Raw genomic sequence first — 16,382 nt, 5'->3', positions numbered from 1 at the left:
AGGAGCCCTAATGGCCTTCTGTGGAGCATAAAAGCAAAATGTCTTTTGCTCTGGCAGTATTTAAACGAACTGAAGTACTGTTACAAACACGCGGGAGGGAGGGAGGGGTGGAACCCTTCTATTAAACCCTTGTCAAAGTACAACTCATAAAACATGTAGGTGAAACTTGCATTGTTTGTATCTGATTTGCCCAGGCTCGAATCTTATATGTCCTTCAGTTAGGGATGGAGGAGAAAGGGAAGTCAGTTTGCATTTTTAGGGGAGCCTACCTGATTCGCACTTTCAGAAACGGTGCACGAACTGAAACGCAGCCGTCCTTCGAAATTTGCACTTTTTGCAATGTAGTTCTCCAGCCGAATATTGGTTTGCACCCAGCTAGGTTTTACTCAGAGAAGCCCCACTGAAATGATTGAACATGACTACGATAAGTCCATTAATTTTAATGGGTCTACTCTGAGTAAAACCTAATTCAGTTCTACCCATTGTGTACAAAAAATGCAGGATCATAAAAGGGCATAAAATACACCATCGCCACCATCATCACATTAATGATTCCTGCATTGCAGGGTGTTGGGCTAGACTTTAGAATCAGTTCCAACCATTTTATGATGATGATGATGATGATGATGATGATGATGTTGTTTGTCCACCAGCAGGTCCCAGCGCAGGATACAACAATTTAAAATTCAGAATTTTAAAAAGTTAAAACAGATTACAGTCTCAGGAAAAGGGTGGCCCCTGAAAACACACATCTCAGGTGTCAAATGCCAAGGTAAAGATATGTGTCCCCAGCACCTTCCAAGATGCATCTATGTCAGAAAATAGCCAAAACAAAAACAAAAATGCATGATATAAGGAGAAGCTGCTTTGCAAAAAAAAAATGTGCAGATTGTGCAGATTTGCATACCAAAATATGTCTGTTAGGAGAAATGTGCACTAAAACGAGTCTGGATATCAGTTGCTAGAAAGCAAAGGATGGGAGAATGATCTTGTGTTCAAATCCTGCTTGTGGGTTTCCCACAGGCATCTGGTTGGCCACAGTGAGGACAGGATGCTAAACTTTCTGATGACAAGACCTCTCTGACAGTGGAATGGACTCCCTTGAAAGATGACTCTACTTTGTTGAAGGTTTTTAAGCAGAGGTTGAGTGGCCATCTGTCAGCGATGCTGTAGTTGAAATTCCTGCATTGCAGGGGGTTGGACTAGAGGACCCTCAGGGTCGCTTCCAACTCTACGATTCTGTGATTCTGTGATTGTATGACTAGATGGGCCATTGGCTTGATCCAGCAGGCTCTTCATATGATCTTATGTTTACTGTTAGAAGGAACAAGGAGGAGCTATTTGTGTATATGCAAGTAGTAGAAAAATCCTGTGATTTGTACTTCTTAATTCAATGCTTCCAGCTTCTCATCAAGCACCCAAGCATCATGTCATAGAAAAACTAAATATATGCAATTCTTGTAATTGGACTTTCAATTAAAGTTTATCAATATTAAAGTTTCTCAGAATTTACACATCCAGATTTTTTTTGTAGTGGTGATGGCGGGGAGGGGAGGTGAAAATGTGAAGTTAATGGAACATATACATCAATGGAAGCGGTTATTTGATTTGGATCGAAATACTTCCTATGTCACAGTCTGGTAGCTTTGTATATCAACCCAATTAGACATTGCATATGCTAAATGTCTCTTTCAAGAAATTTAGCAATTTACCCTTAGATGGCTATTAAAACTTTGATATTCTGTGAGAAATTGAAGGAGAAAAATTAGGCAGGGGGAAAAACCCCAAACATACCATTTACTTTCAAACTATCTCATTTAATTGTTACGTTGTTAAATTCATCAATTAATTGAACAGTTTACTCAGCTATAATTAGGAATATATCTAGTCTTGTCAAATATAATGAAATTTAAATTAAGAACTAAGGGAGGAAAATCTTGAAATGTAGGGCACGATCCTGCCAAAGTTAGGCACTCTGTGGTCCCATCGATTTTAGTGGGAGAGATTTAAGCATGTGGTAAAGAGTGCAAACCTATACATTTCTACTCAGAAGTAAATCTCACTGGATTCCCTGGCAATGATTACACCCAGATGCCTATAGCATTGCAGCCTAACTCTCCTAATGAAATTAGTGACGCTTCAAGGTAATTAACTTTGGATGGATTGTGTCCATTATATTTCCCACAGCATGTATCTATGGAGGAGAATGCTATCAACAACTGCTAGCCATGAAAACTATGCTCTGCCTCCACAGTTGGAGACAGTAAATGCTTCTGAATATCTGTTTCTTGAAACCACCAGAGAGAGGGGAGCTCTTGCTCTCAGGTCCTGCTTGCAGGAGTAGGAACCCCATCAAAGAAAAGGAAATCCGTATCCAGCCTCTGCTGGATTAGTTTCCGAATTCTCTGACAGTTCAGCAATTACCCTAGTGCTCCAGCAGCAGATTATGGCATTGCTTCTGCTCTGGTAAAAGTCCCAGAGTGGTACTGCCCTGCATCCCCCCTCCACCACACCAATGTGGTTGGAAACAGAAAGGCTGAATGCCTTTATTTGATGTTCAAATGTTACTATTGTCATAGATGTCTAGGAACAGGCATGAATCCAGAGAGTGCTTTCATCTCTCAAAAGCAACACAGAAGCAATCTAAAATTATAGACGAAATGGATGGTTCTTCAGCACCCCAGTCTTTCAAACCAGAGAGGAAATAAAGTAAATAAAGGGTTTAAGACATACAAATATCTCTCTGTGTCACTCACTCCTCTCTAGCACATGCTAATATCAAAAAGCAAATATCAGTAACTCTGGGGGGAATTATATGAGAAAATGCCCCAATACGGTGTAACATAATTAAGCCGTCTAACTGAAGTCCATTTGCTGAAGTGATGGGAAAGGAGACTGATTAATAATACCCTCCTCCTGCAAAAAAAAAAAAAAATCAGATAGGGAGCTCTATATGGTTTTGTTTAAGGACAGCTGGTTTACACACAGCTACCTCCCCCTCACTCCATCCCAACATTTTGGACCAGTTTCCAGCAAAGCAAGGAGCAAGACTTGTTCCCTTTTGAACACTTATTTTCATTTGAACACATGGCTTATCACTATAAAATTCATTTGTTTGGTTTATAATTATCCATTTCATATTTGGACATTTGGAGTGCCTGAATTAATGTGTATGTTGGAAACAGAACTAATGGACTATTCTTAGTGTAAATGTTGTTTGGCGATGGAGTTGTTGTTTTTCCGTTCTAATTGCAAATATAAATGTGGGGAGTGTGTGTGTGTGCGTGTGTGCTGCAGTTTTCTTTTTCATTCTCAGCCATTCTTAAAAAAATAAATATATGAGATCAAGGGTGGGGAACTTGTGACTTCAGTTGTTATTGGACTCCGAATCCCATCTTCCCCCAACTAGCATGGCCGGTGGTTGGGTGTGATGGGAGTTGCGGTCCAACTACGTATGGAAAGCAATGATGTAAGAGGATTAAGTATGGAGCCTAAAATTACTGAACTGCCTCGCTGTCTTTGCTCCACCCAATACATCATGAGAACATAATAAGAGTTTGCTGGATCAGGCCAATGGCCCAACTAGTCCAGAATTCTTTTCTCACAGTGGCCAACTAGATGCCTGTGGGAAACCAGCAAAGGAGGGACTTGGGCACAAGAGCACTGCCTCCTCTTGGGGTTTTCAACAGCTGGTATTCAGAAGCATTACTTCCTCCAACCAGGGAGGGAGGCAGAGCATAGCCACCATGGCTGGTATCCACCAATAGCTTTCTGCTCCCTGAATTTGCCCAGCCCTCCAAGTGAGTTCCATAGTTTAACAATGTCCTGTGTGGAGAATTACTTTCTTTTATCCATCCTGATCATCATCTAGCAATGAACTTCTAAACTGGTGACTGCTACATACATAGAATCATTAGGGTTGCCAGATTCAATAGTGGACAGGACTTTTGTGCCTTTAATTGCCCTGCTCTCTTTTGAGTCTGGAAGCCTTAAAGAGAAACCAGCAGACCCTTTGTTTAATTTCCAAGCAAAGGGTCTGCTGGTTTCTCTTTAAGGTTTCCAGACCCAAAAGAGAGCAGGGCAATTAAAGGCACAGAAGTCCTGTCCACTATTGAGTCTGGCAACCCTAAGAATCATAGAATTGTAGAGTTGGAAGGGACCCATAGCTCATCTAATCCAGCCCCCTGCAATGTGAGAATCACAGCTCTAGAATCCTGAAAACTTTATTTCACATGCCACACCTAGGAACCAAGGCATCTACCTCACCATTGTGTGTATTTGTGGTTCCATGTTTGCCTCTTTAGGTGATACTTTCACACGGCCCGCAGCAGTATTCCTCAATGTCCTCCAGGCGTTCCCTCCAGGTGTTATTCTGTAAAGAATCAGGGAAGGAGTGTGATCGAAGGGTTTGCTACAACCCTGGGCACCCTTCCTTGATAGCAAGTCTCACTGAACTCGGTGCAACCTATCTCTCAGAAAATGTGTCGTGGCTCAGGCTGTCAGTTGATTAATCTGCTGTGAAATCAACAGAAACCTGCAGCTTGAGCCCTTCTTTGCGAGAATATGCCCATTTCACGATGTTTCTATTTATTGCATCTCGTGCCTTTGCTGTGGGAAAAAACTGGCAGGTTTAGGGGGTGGAGGGGGTTTGAAAAATATTGTTTCGTGCTGGGAACTGTACATGTTATCTGCCACCTGAGACATATTTCTCTATCTCAGTAAAATGTACAAGTTTGCCTTTTTAGAATAACTCCCATGTTTAATAGGAATGGGGTGGCGGGGGGAGCCTTGACTCTGACACAAACTAGAAAGCCTAAGAATTTCACAGTGAAAGCCAATGCTCTATCCATAATTCATATGTTTTTGTGTGGAGTTTTCCTTGCACAACAGCAGGGGCTTGAAGGATCGAGGGTGAACCTTCCCCTGTCAGGCTTCACTTTCCTCAGCTGTGGGTGTTATTAATGTTTTAGTTGCATTCATTTCAAGGGAAAGTCGGGCACCTTCCTCTTGGGAAGACTGACAGCTACTCGCAGTATCCAGATGCATGGGGATAAGAGTAGCCCTAAACAGTGGACAAGGGATGCAGGTGGCGCTGTGGGTTAAACTACAGAGCCTAGGGCTTGCTGATCAGAAGGTCAGTGGTTTGAATCCCCACGACAGGGTGAGCTCCCGTTGCTCGGTCCCAGCTCCTGCCAACCGAACAGTTCGAAAGCACTTCAAAGTGCAAGTAGATAAATAGGTACCGCTACAGTGGGAAGGTAAACGGCATTTCCGTGGGCTGCTCTGGTTTCTCCAGAAGCGGCTTAGTCATGCTGGCCACACGACCCGGAAGCTGTACGCCTGCTCCCTCGGCCAGTAAAGTGAGATGAGCGCCGCAACCCCAGACTGGACCTAACGGTCAGGGGTCCCTTTACCTTTACTAAACAGAGAACAAAACCTTTGCACATAAGCAGGGTGTGACACAAGAATTGGGCATGTAGAGGTGGTTGACTCATTGATGAATTAAGCTCTAATTCTGTGTACACACTATGCATTTAAAGCACATAGTTTACCCCTCGTGGACACTCCTGAGAACTGTAGTGAACTTCTATTTGAGTTACAACTCTTAATGAACTACAGCAGGCATCCCCAAACTTCGGCCCTCCAGATGTTTTGGACTACAATTCCCTTCTTCCCCGACCACTGGTCCTGTTAGCTAGGGATCATGGGAATTGTAGGCCAAAACATCTGGAGGGCCACAGTTTGGGGATGCCTGAACTGCAGCTTCCAGGGAGTAATGATGTTTAAATGTGTTGTATCACAGGCTAAGGCTGCTAAGTCTTGGAATAAAGTCCTATATAGCTTCTTATAAGGTCTTAGATAGTAGTTATAAACCTGCCTTCATTTTGCTACTGTAACTGCTACTTCAAGACCTAGAGTGTGTAAGTAAATACTATTTTTACTTCTTCACAAAACAATGTTTTGTGGGGAGAAAGAGGGTAATACCAAGGAAAATCCAGTCTGCCTTAAAGCATCCTGGATTATTGTTTCTAGAAGGTTAAATCAACCTTATTTTAGCTTCCAAATTTAAGCTGCAAAGGATGATACTCTGCTGATCTCATTCATGTGAGCAAGGAAGGACAATAACTAAACAATATATTATCTCCTAGTGTCTAAATCCATTCATTTAAAAAATGCTTTACAACAGAGGAAATTGCCTTGCCAAAAGTTTGTATTTGGCAAAATTGCATTTCGAAATGCTCACTGCAAGACAAATTCACACAAAAATGCTGGTGAAATTTCATGAGAACTGTTTTTGTGTTTTTTTAATTGCAAACTGATGTGGAAATGTGGAGAAATGAACTTATGATTGGAAAAATGAGAACCTGAAAGAAACAAAAATGGATAGATTCACCCATTCCTAGAAAAGACCTCAGGTTAGAGATCTGGGCAGGGCTCAGCGCTGGCAGCTTAAGGCTGGAGTCCACTGGTTTTTAGTAGCTTGCAGGTGGAGCCAAGCAGTTTTCAGCAGCTTCAGCCTGTGCCCAGTCCATATATTTTTTGGCAGTTTGGAGAATGGATCCCAATGATTATTTTTTTTGTTTCTTTAGTTTAGCAACCTGTTCCAAATCCACTTTACAGAATGTCCAGCAAGAGTCCAGCTTAGCAATCATTCCAAACTCTTGATATTCCAGTCCCTCAGAAATTATGGCCAGCTGGCTTAGGGGTGCAAGCAGGCTCCTGTCTTTCTCCTGCCTTCTTTGCCAGCTGGCATTGGTCAAAGCTCCTTTTTCCACAATGATAAGTGGGGGCATGCTGACTTTGCCACCCCCAGGTCATCTGTCTGGCCAAAGTCATCCCATGCTCAAGAATTCCTGGACCTTGGATATAAAGTATGCCTGCAAAATGCAAAACTGCTTCACTCTTTTTACATTTAAGCTGCATCTCAAATATAAGTGGGACCTGTAACAAAATGATGTTGTGTGGAGTGCTCCTGTTTAAGATTCCAGCCACCCCGGTCTCTACCAGAAGCAGTTCTGGTAGGGCTCACCACTGGACTGAACAATTACTTCAGACTCAATTTTGCCTTCTCCCTCTGCTCTTGCACCTTACAATTCTGCAAACTATAATGCTCTGTTTCTTCCTGGTTTGCTGAAGTGTGGAGGACCTTTGGCTCTCCATATGTTTTTTTTTTAAACATACTTTTTATTAATTTTACAGAGTACAAAAAAACAAAAACAAAAAACGGTACATACATAAACACCTTTTCCACCTCCTTCCTACCCACACACATGGGTCCTCCCCTGCCACAGAAGTATCCCATGTATGTGAACAGTCAGAGATGGTCCATTTTATGCTTGGATTTCTGTCCTCCTCCCCCTCCCCTGACCCCAAAGCCCCCCCCTGCCACCAGGGAGCTCCAGCAAACCAGGGCAGTACGCAGGAGGCCATCCATCCAACCATCTATTGTCATACCAAAAAAAGAGAAAAATAGAAATAGGAAAAAAGAAAAAAAAGAAGGGGCAAAAAAAGAGAGGAAAAAAACAATACAAAACAGAAAAATTTTTCTTACATTCATGATTGTAAAACCATATTTTGTGGGCTTCCCCTCCCCCCCCCTTCCCCGGTTTTCATCCCTTTTTTATCATCTGCAACAGTTTCTTACTTTATAAAAATATACCTTTATATCTTATACAACTTATAAACCAATTGTTAACATTTTCATCTAATATTCAAATCACTGAAAAATCAAACTCCCATTTTATCTTCCCGTGCCTAATTTTTTCTCCCTCTATAAGCCTCCATATTTTCACATTTTCCAAAATCCATTCACTTTTAAAACTATAACTATTCTCAATTTAACCTTACATCCCCGATTACCGGCTCCACCCCCCCAATCCAGCAAATTCCATAATCAGCAGACCAGTTATAAACCTGTTAATCCATCCATATAATCACAACATCACTTTCCCTTCACCCCACCCCCTGTTTACAGTCTTTTGCCATCCAGGCCACCATACAGGACCCCTGAATTTCTTCTCTTCTCTGCATATTTTTTCCTTCTTCCCTGTGGGCGTTCTGGAGTTCCAATAATACCAATCGTGCCCCCCTCAAAAGCAGGGCACTCCATCCAACTTTTTGTAGAGTAAAGTCATCATTTTTTTCGTGGTGTGCTTCATTTTGTGTTGAATCATCACAGTCCTCATCTTCGTCTTTTCCTTCCAAATCACAGTCATCATCATTGTCATTCTCACATTCATCTTTTTCAGTGTCAAAAGCTTCATCTCCTAAAAAATCATATTCTGCCATCACCATCTGAAATTTTTGCTGTAACTCTTGCCGTCGTGTCTCCTCTTGACATAGCTCTATTCTTGTTTCCCACATTAAGGTCAAAACAGACCGCTGGAACTCAGGGGAACACTTTTTTGTTGACATAATTCAATCCTGCCAAGGTCAAAACTTGTCACGTGGGGTGGAATATGATCACAGTTTATTTTCTCGACTCCATTTTAACAAGCTGGCTGCATTCTTCAAGTCTTATTAACAATAAAGTTCGAACTCACATTTCACAAACATTTAAACCAAAAAAGAAATTCCACAAAGTCCAGAAATACAAAGTGAAATAAAAATTGACTCATAAATCCTGATCAACTCACTGGGTTGTCTGGGCTGCCGGCTCCCGAGGAAAAGAAAGATTTTTCTCAGTCTTTACCTCTTGCTGCAGGGCAGTCATAAACCACAGTCTCTCTCCCCTTCTCACCCTGCATCAAAGGGGAGATTCTCTTTGATGCCTTTGAGGGATCCTTTTAAATTGCAAATCTTCTGTTTATGGCTTCGGGTTTCTATTTACTGTCTCTTTTGTTGCCGTGGGGGGGGGGTGGCTTCCTCTTTTCTCCCCTCTCTCCCAGATCCAAATTGTTTTATAATCCAAATCGTGAGGTTACTTACAGTCTTTTCCAATCGTTTTATTTTCGGAAGAATCCAGCGCTCTCCGCCTTCGGCTTGAAGCTTCTCCCTGCTAGAATAACGTTGCCGCTCAAAATGGCCCCCGCGACTTCTACCCTCCTCGCTCCGGAGCTCTTATTAGAGCTAACCGAAGAGTTGGGGAGTCCGGATTGGGGCTGTGCCGAGCAAATTGCCCCCGGGACGCCCTTCCCGAGGTTCTAAGGGGCGCAGCGTCGCTCTCGCTGCCCTCCCCACTCCTAGCAGGGACGGGCCGTCTCGGAGACGAGACGAAACCCCGCCGATCGGCGCTGGCGCTGAACCCGGAAGCCCCCTTTGGCTCTCCATATGTTGCTGAACTGCAACTCCCATCAGCCCCAGCAGTTGGGGACAAGAGCCAGGGGAGATGGGAATTGTAATTCAACATCATCTGGAGGGCCCATGGCTCCCCAGACCTATCACACACCATTCCAAGCCATTCTGCTTTGCTGCAGGCAATGGTTGCCTTTTAGCCGACTTCAAATCACCCAGGGAAGCAGCTCCAGTGCCTGCATTCTCTCCCTTTCCAACTTCCTGCTCATGTGTGTTTCCAGGGGGTGAACCAAAAGCAACCAGCTGTGGGAAACAGTTGCCTCCATCTCCAACTCCTCACAAAACCTCTAGCCCTAAACAGTTAGAGACTAGGTTAGCTAAGGGGACATCTTCTCCCTAATCAGCCTTCGCCTGCACAGAGGAGATGTCTGGCCTAGAATTTCATTTTGAGATTAGGATGGTGCTGAACAGGAGCAGGACTTGTATAGTGGTGGCCCCTCTCCTTGGCATTTTCTTATCAGAGAAGTCCATCAAGCCAGTTCTGTTCTCACGTTCCACAAATCAATTCAGACATTTTTATTCCAACAGGGTGTTAGATTAAGGGAGGCTGCTGTTCTCATGATTGCCTCCTTCAAGGAGAAACTATCCATCTCAATCAGTGGAGTTGATCATACCTTGGGCAAAACTGGCCATGTCTAGTTTGACCAATATAACCGAGAGAGATGGGCCAGGGTCAAGTGCACATGGTTGCCCGTGTATGTCTGTTAAAGCCATCTGTATTGAAGACAGATCTACTGCAAAACCTTCCATAGTTAATATTCTCTAAAATCCTGAACTTGAAATGGACTCTCTGTTTGGCTCTCTGAAATGGTTCTGGGCGACATTCCTGAATCTTATGAGCAAATTTATGTGCGTGTGCATTTTAAGGACCCTTTAAAAAATGTTATGGAAAGGTACATGATTGTGCCGAGCCTTTGTGCCGCAGACTGTACATCTGGCAGATTCTATGGCATTTAAGCCTCATTAAATTTTGAATTTCGTGTCATCTGCCCTTGGCTTAAAATAGTCCTGCGTCTTTCTTATCTTTAAAAGGTCCTTGTTAACACATAACAATTTTTTTGTCTCCTGTCCGTTCCTTTCCCATTTCCACAGATGTCTCTGCGTTCTAGCCTGTGTCCTCCTTTTATTAATTAATGGGTTCAGAACTTCTAGTCCATGCAAATCTCCAAGACCTAAAATGGTCAACCACATTTTCTTAGCTCATCCATTCTGCCCCCCCCCTGCCAAAAACTAAGAAAACTGCTACCCATGGTGGCTATGCTCTGCCTCCACATTTGGAGGCAGCAATGCTTCTGAATACCTGTCACTGGAAACCACAGGAGAAGACTTTCTCTTGTTCTCAGGTCCTGCCTTCTGGTTTCCCACAGCATCTGTTCAGCCACTGTGAGAACAGGATGCTGGACTAGATGGGCCACTGACCTGATGCAGCTGGGCTCTTCCTGTGTTCACATGTTCTCAGAACTTTGCAGAAGGTTCAAGGTGATATCAGAATCTCAACCAAATCATGTAGGTCCAAACAACACTGACACTGAATTGCAAATACTGCCACCCCTGACTCATTTTAAAAAATAAAATAAGCAAAGGCAGCCACAAAGGCTGAGCTCTTTGAGTGGAAGACAATTCCCCTCTGACCATTGCACCCTCTCCCATGGTAGGGCCCTCGTGAAGGCTATTCAGGGCTAAGGTGCTTCTGATGCTAGAGGTAATATATAGCCACCATGACTAGTGTTGTTGTTGTTTAGTCGTTTAGTTGTGTCCGACTCTTCGTGACCCCATGGACCAGAGCACACCAGGCACTCCTGTCTTCCACTGTCTCCCACAGTTTGGTCAAACTCATGTTCGTAGCTTCGAGAACACTGTCCAACCATCTCGTCCTCTGTCGTCCCCTTCTCCTAGTGCCCTCATCCCTTCCCAACATCAGGGTCTTTTCCAGGGAGTCTTCTCTTCTCATGAGGTGGCCAAAGTATTGGAGCCTCAGCTTCACGATCTGTCCTTCCAGTGAGCACTCAGGGCTGATTTCCTTCAGAATGGACAGGTTTGATCTTCTTGCAGTCCATGGGACTCTCAAGAGTCTCCTCCAGCACCATAATTCAAAAGCATCAATTCTTCGACGATCAGCCTTCTTTATGGTCCAGCTCTCATGACTAGTAGCCACACTGATAGCCTTCTTCTCTATGGATGGGGAATATGTTGCCCTCCAGATGTTACTGAACTACAGCTCCCATCATCCCTGTCCATTGGCTGTGCTGGCTAGGGCTGATGGGATGTGGAGTCCAGCAAAATCTAGAGGGCTGCAGGTTCCCCCTCCCTGCTATAAGCAAAGAGATCGAGGTTGAGTCTTTTACAGGGGGCAGGGGGTCTGTTCCTGTGCTATGTCTTGTGGCCATTAGCATTCTCCCATTCTAGAATTGATTGAAACCAAAACATTTCATTAGAGAAAATGTTCTCCTAAGATTCTGCGGAAAGATTATGCTAAAAATGACAGAGAAGAGAAGTAAAATTTACAGTTGCAGCAAATGAACAGTGTCTAATGCCTAACAGGATAAATCACACCCAGGAGAATTCATTTACATCCTATTAAAGTTGACATCTTAATATCAAAGCATTAAAATATGTAAATAGCATAAGCATGCACCAAATCCTAATTACTGATTTACATTATCAACTCATTTACTCTTTATGATATTTTATGAATAGGGAGCTGTGTCAGCAAACAATTATGGAGTGCCTCCTACAACTTGATGGAACACATCCTCCCCCCCCCCCCAACCCGTTTTCTCTTTTTGGAAAATTTTCTTCCAGTTGCAAAGGGAGGAGAAATACTCTGTTCCCTTGCATATTGAATGATAAATCCCTTTTTCACATCAACAGCACAATCCTATAAGTGTCTGTTAGAAAGTATTTCCATTAAGCCAAAGCCTGAAATCTTAGATTCACATAGGTAAAGGTAAAGGGACCCCTGACCATTAGGTCCAGTCGGGACAGACTCTGGGGTTGTGGCGCTCATCTCGCATTATTGGCCGAGGGAGCCGGCGTACAGCTTCCGGGTCATGTGACCAGCATGAAAAAGCTGCTTTGGCAAACCAGAGCAGCACATGGAAACGCCGTTTACCTTCCTGCTGTAGCGGTACCTATTTATCTACTTGCACTTTGACGTGCTTTCGAACTGCTAGATTGGCAGGAGCTGGGACCGGGCAACGGGAGCTCACCCTGTCACGGGGATTCGAACTACTGACCTTCTGATTGGCAAGCCCTAGGCTCTGTGATTTAACCCACAGCGCCACCCGTGGCCCATTAGATTCACATAACTGAGAGTAAATCCTACTAAATTCAATGGGACTTACTTCTGAGTGGACATGTATAGGATAGTGCTGTGAGGATACATTTTTTAACATTCTTGGAGGGGAAGGGCAAATCAATTGTGCCTACAAACAAGATGGGAAGGTGGAAGACTCTTGTGAGAACGTACAAGGTTCCTCCTACACGTGTGGAAGCACACTTGAATATTACCACATGATGTTGTGTGGCACATGACCCCTGAAATTCAGTGGCATGATCCATGAAAACCATTGCAGCACAAAACTCCAGCAATCTTCCGGGTTAACAAGGTCACAAACAGATTTTGTTCAGGAAGCAATTAAGCATGGAAACAAGTGCTAAACCTCTGCAAGATTCTGCTAGTTTTCCAGAACTAACTTTTTATATTATATGAAAGATCAGGGGGGGGGACACATAAATTATTGGGTAAGGAAATGTTGGGGGAACAGAATCAAACACTGTCTGAATGCAGCCACTATTGGCTATGAGCAAAAAGGTTCAAGTTAATATCGCAGAGTGAGAAGAGGGCGAAGCTGCTTCCTTTCATAAAACCATGCTTTCTTTGAGCCCTAAAGTCTTTATGACAGGAAGAGAAAGTGTCATAAAATCTCTACTGCCAAACTGACATAAAACGTTGCATTCAATATGCTGAGTGTTTGCTTGTGCTTTGAAGACACTGAGCACTAGATGGTGGGCTTAGAAAACAAAGAAAGAAAGAAACCCAAAATGTTATCTTACATTTGCACCAAAGAAAAGGGGGATTTCTTTGGAATGCACTACGGCTTGCTTGGCTGAAGCTGATGATTTGTTACAAGTAACACCATGCCACTTATGTGCAGGAGCAGACTTCCTTTATGTCAGCAAGGATCTTACAAAGACCGTTTCTCAAAGCATTATGGCGTGACTTGGATGAGAGGGTGGTTTTGTCAAACAGCAAATGTAGCTGTACCCCAGTGGGTGGGAGATTCTGCGTGCTGAGGTGGGGGTCCTTGAGAATGCAATCATCGGACATCCCAGTATGAACCCTCCTGCTGGGCACCTCCTGGGCTCATGTGCCAATCAGAATGGAGCCACCCATCAAATTTTGCCCTTCTCAGAATGTTGCCATGCAGTTCTTGATCCAAAAGATGTAGCAAAATGTAGTTTGAAAGGTGCAACTGGAAAGGAAATACCATGCTGGGTCAATGTATCTTAGGTTTAAGCCAATAACATTGGTTTCGTTTTTATATATATATGGCCGAGTTTAAAAGCTTGGAAGCTGGACTTGGAAGCTGCAATTCAGTGTGGACAAGTGTGAAGTGATGCATGTTGGGACAATAATATTTTAATTTCGCAGAGATGCTCATGGGGTCTGAACTTGCAATGGCAGGCCAGGAACAAGTCTGTGGGGTTGTAGTATTGTTAATGTATGGCATATGCCCCTCAGGTAGCCCTTCAGAGATTGTTGGACTCTGGCATGGCCAATGAGGGTTGTAGCACACCAACATCTGGAGGACCAGAAGCTCCCCATCCCTATTATACGGAGACAAATGCTAAGTTCCCTTAAATAAGCAGCACATAGGCAGATATATCCAATGATATATCTCATGGAACAAAAGCATTTATGCATTAATGCTTATAAAACTATGCTGCAGAAATATAGTGCCGCATGGGGCTTGACTCTTTTATTAAATGTTGCTTTAATTGCTTTCAGAAGCAATCTGCAAAGAAAATAACAGAGTGGGGAAAGATAAGGAAAAAATGTACAAATATATACAGTGTTCTATTTTGGTAAACTGATTAGAAAAAGGAATGGAATTACAGGGGTGGGGGCAGATACGAGTACAAAATAAAATCTTGACTCTTTAATGCATATTATACATGTGATATATACATAATATATGTAATTGTTTTGCATAGTTTAATCAGGCTTTGAATAAAAGGCAATGCATGAATGGTTCAGATTTAAGCAAGTGCTCAGTGCAAGAACCAGTCCAATGCAGGCAAAGCCTGAATGGAATAGAAGCACCAATTTCCCTGTACAAACCCCTTTAAAACAGATTCTTCCTCCATCCCCAGCCGCCATTCTTTACCAGGAGACAGGTAAGTCCCTTAAATAAACATCGCTTCCACCCTTGAGTAGGGGCGAATTTGCAACACCCCAACTCCCCCTGAAAGAAGACTCAGAATGGTTTTTCCCTTGCAAAGTCAGGGAAGGGTCAGGTGAGCCATCAGGGCAATTGGGGAAGGATGAAGTCAGGCTTTATCAGCTGCTCCATCCCTAACACCCCACTCTTCTCTTGACAGCACCTTCCTTCCCTATGCAGTCTGGGGTTTGCTAACTGCCTGTTTTGGGGCTGAGTAGGAATGTTTTTGGGAGCCCTTGAATGGCCTTGAGACTCTTCTTTCTTAGTGTTGAGAGTCCTGTCCTTCGAGTGGCATTTTTGATTGCTTTAAGTGGCTTTCATTCTGGGCAGAAAAGACAAGTTAAGATCTGGTGGAGTAAATACTTGTGGCATTACAGGGTTAAGGACAGCCTTAGTCATCCTACGCTGTCTTGATGTTGGTTCCTTTGGGCTTCCCTTGAGGTTTGGCGGGTGCACTAGGGTGAACGCCAACTCAGTGGGGCCACGGGGCACTTAGCAGGTTCACATCCCCTAGGTTCTGGTAGAAAGGGGGAATAATTCCTTCCGGTCCATTGCTGCGGGGCCACCGGTAGAGCCGATAAACATGCTCAGGAGTGGGGGGGGGGACAGATTCCACCTTCAGACTATATTTTGTTTTGGCTAATTATGTTTATTTGATTGCTTGCAGATCTTCTCTGTTGCTGTAATTGAGTAAATGTAAATTTCCCCACTGCACTGATGGTTCCTTGTGACTCCTTTAAGGGTGTGCTGGCAAGAGGTCATAAAAATGTGGTCCAAGGGAACCTGACAAAGGTAATGACGTAATGCTGGGCACACCGTTCCATGAGCTCGTGTTCCTGAACAGATGGTCCTGGCAACATTGGTTTTAACTGGTGCACGGTTGAGACAATCATGCTTAAGTGATCTCTGGTTGCCTGGGGAGCAAGCCGGATAGTGTAGAGCGAAATGCCTGCACCTCCTGCCCGCATCATCTGCTACTCCCAGGGTTTTCATTTCCTTCACTGCCACTTGCTTTATCGTACGACTCAGTGGCCAGCCAGCCTGTGCCCTTGGTTCAAGAAGCTTGACTCCAAAAGAGGGAGACTGAGATGATGATGCACACTTCATATCAGTTTGCAATCTCTCCATGATAGATGCACAGGCTTCTTCCTTGCAGACAACTCCACGGTCAAGTGCGAAGCAAGTATGTTAGCAGACAGCCATGATGAACAGCCACATTTTGGGGGCTTAACTAATCAAATTTCAAGGACTGTTTTGTATACCAGAGGCTTCAAGCAGCCCTTCTTTTCTCTTGCTTTGTAATGAGCATTAAAAAACAAACAAACCCTATGTTAGTGATGCCAGAGGATTTTGTTCCATCCATATTTTGTATGAACTACCCTGATTTACATGTCCCAGAGTAATATACAGATTATAATCCATATAGGTAAAGGGACCCCTGACCATTAGGTCCAGTCATGGATGACTCTGGGGTTTATTGGCCGAGAGAGCCAGTCATGGACAACTCTTGCTTTATTGGCCGAGGGAGCCGGCGTACAGCTTCCGGGTCACGTGGCCAGCATGACAAAGCCACTTCTGGCGAACCAGAGCAGCGCACGGAAACACCGTTTACCTTCCCGCCGGAGCGGTACCTATTTATGTACT

Source organism: Zootoca vivipara, chromosome 6, assembly GCF_965207765.1.
Source record: "Zootoca vivipara chromosome 6, rZooViv2.hap1.1, whole genome shotgun sequence".
NCBI classification, from domain to species: Eukaryota; Metazoa; Chordata; class Lepidosauria; order Squamata; family Lacertidae; genus Zootoca; species Zootoca vivipara.
Note: the sequence above shows the minus strand (reverse complement) of the source record.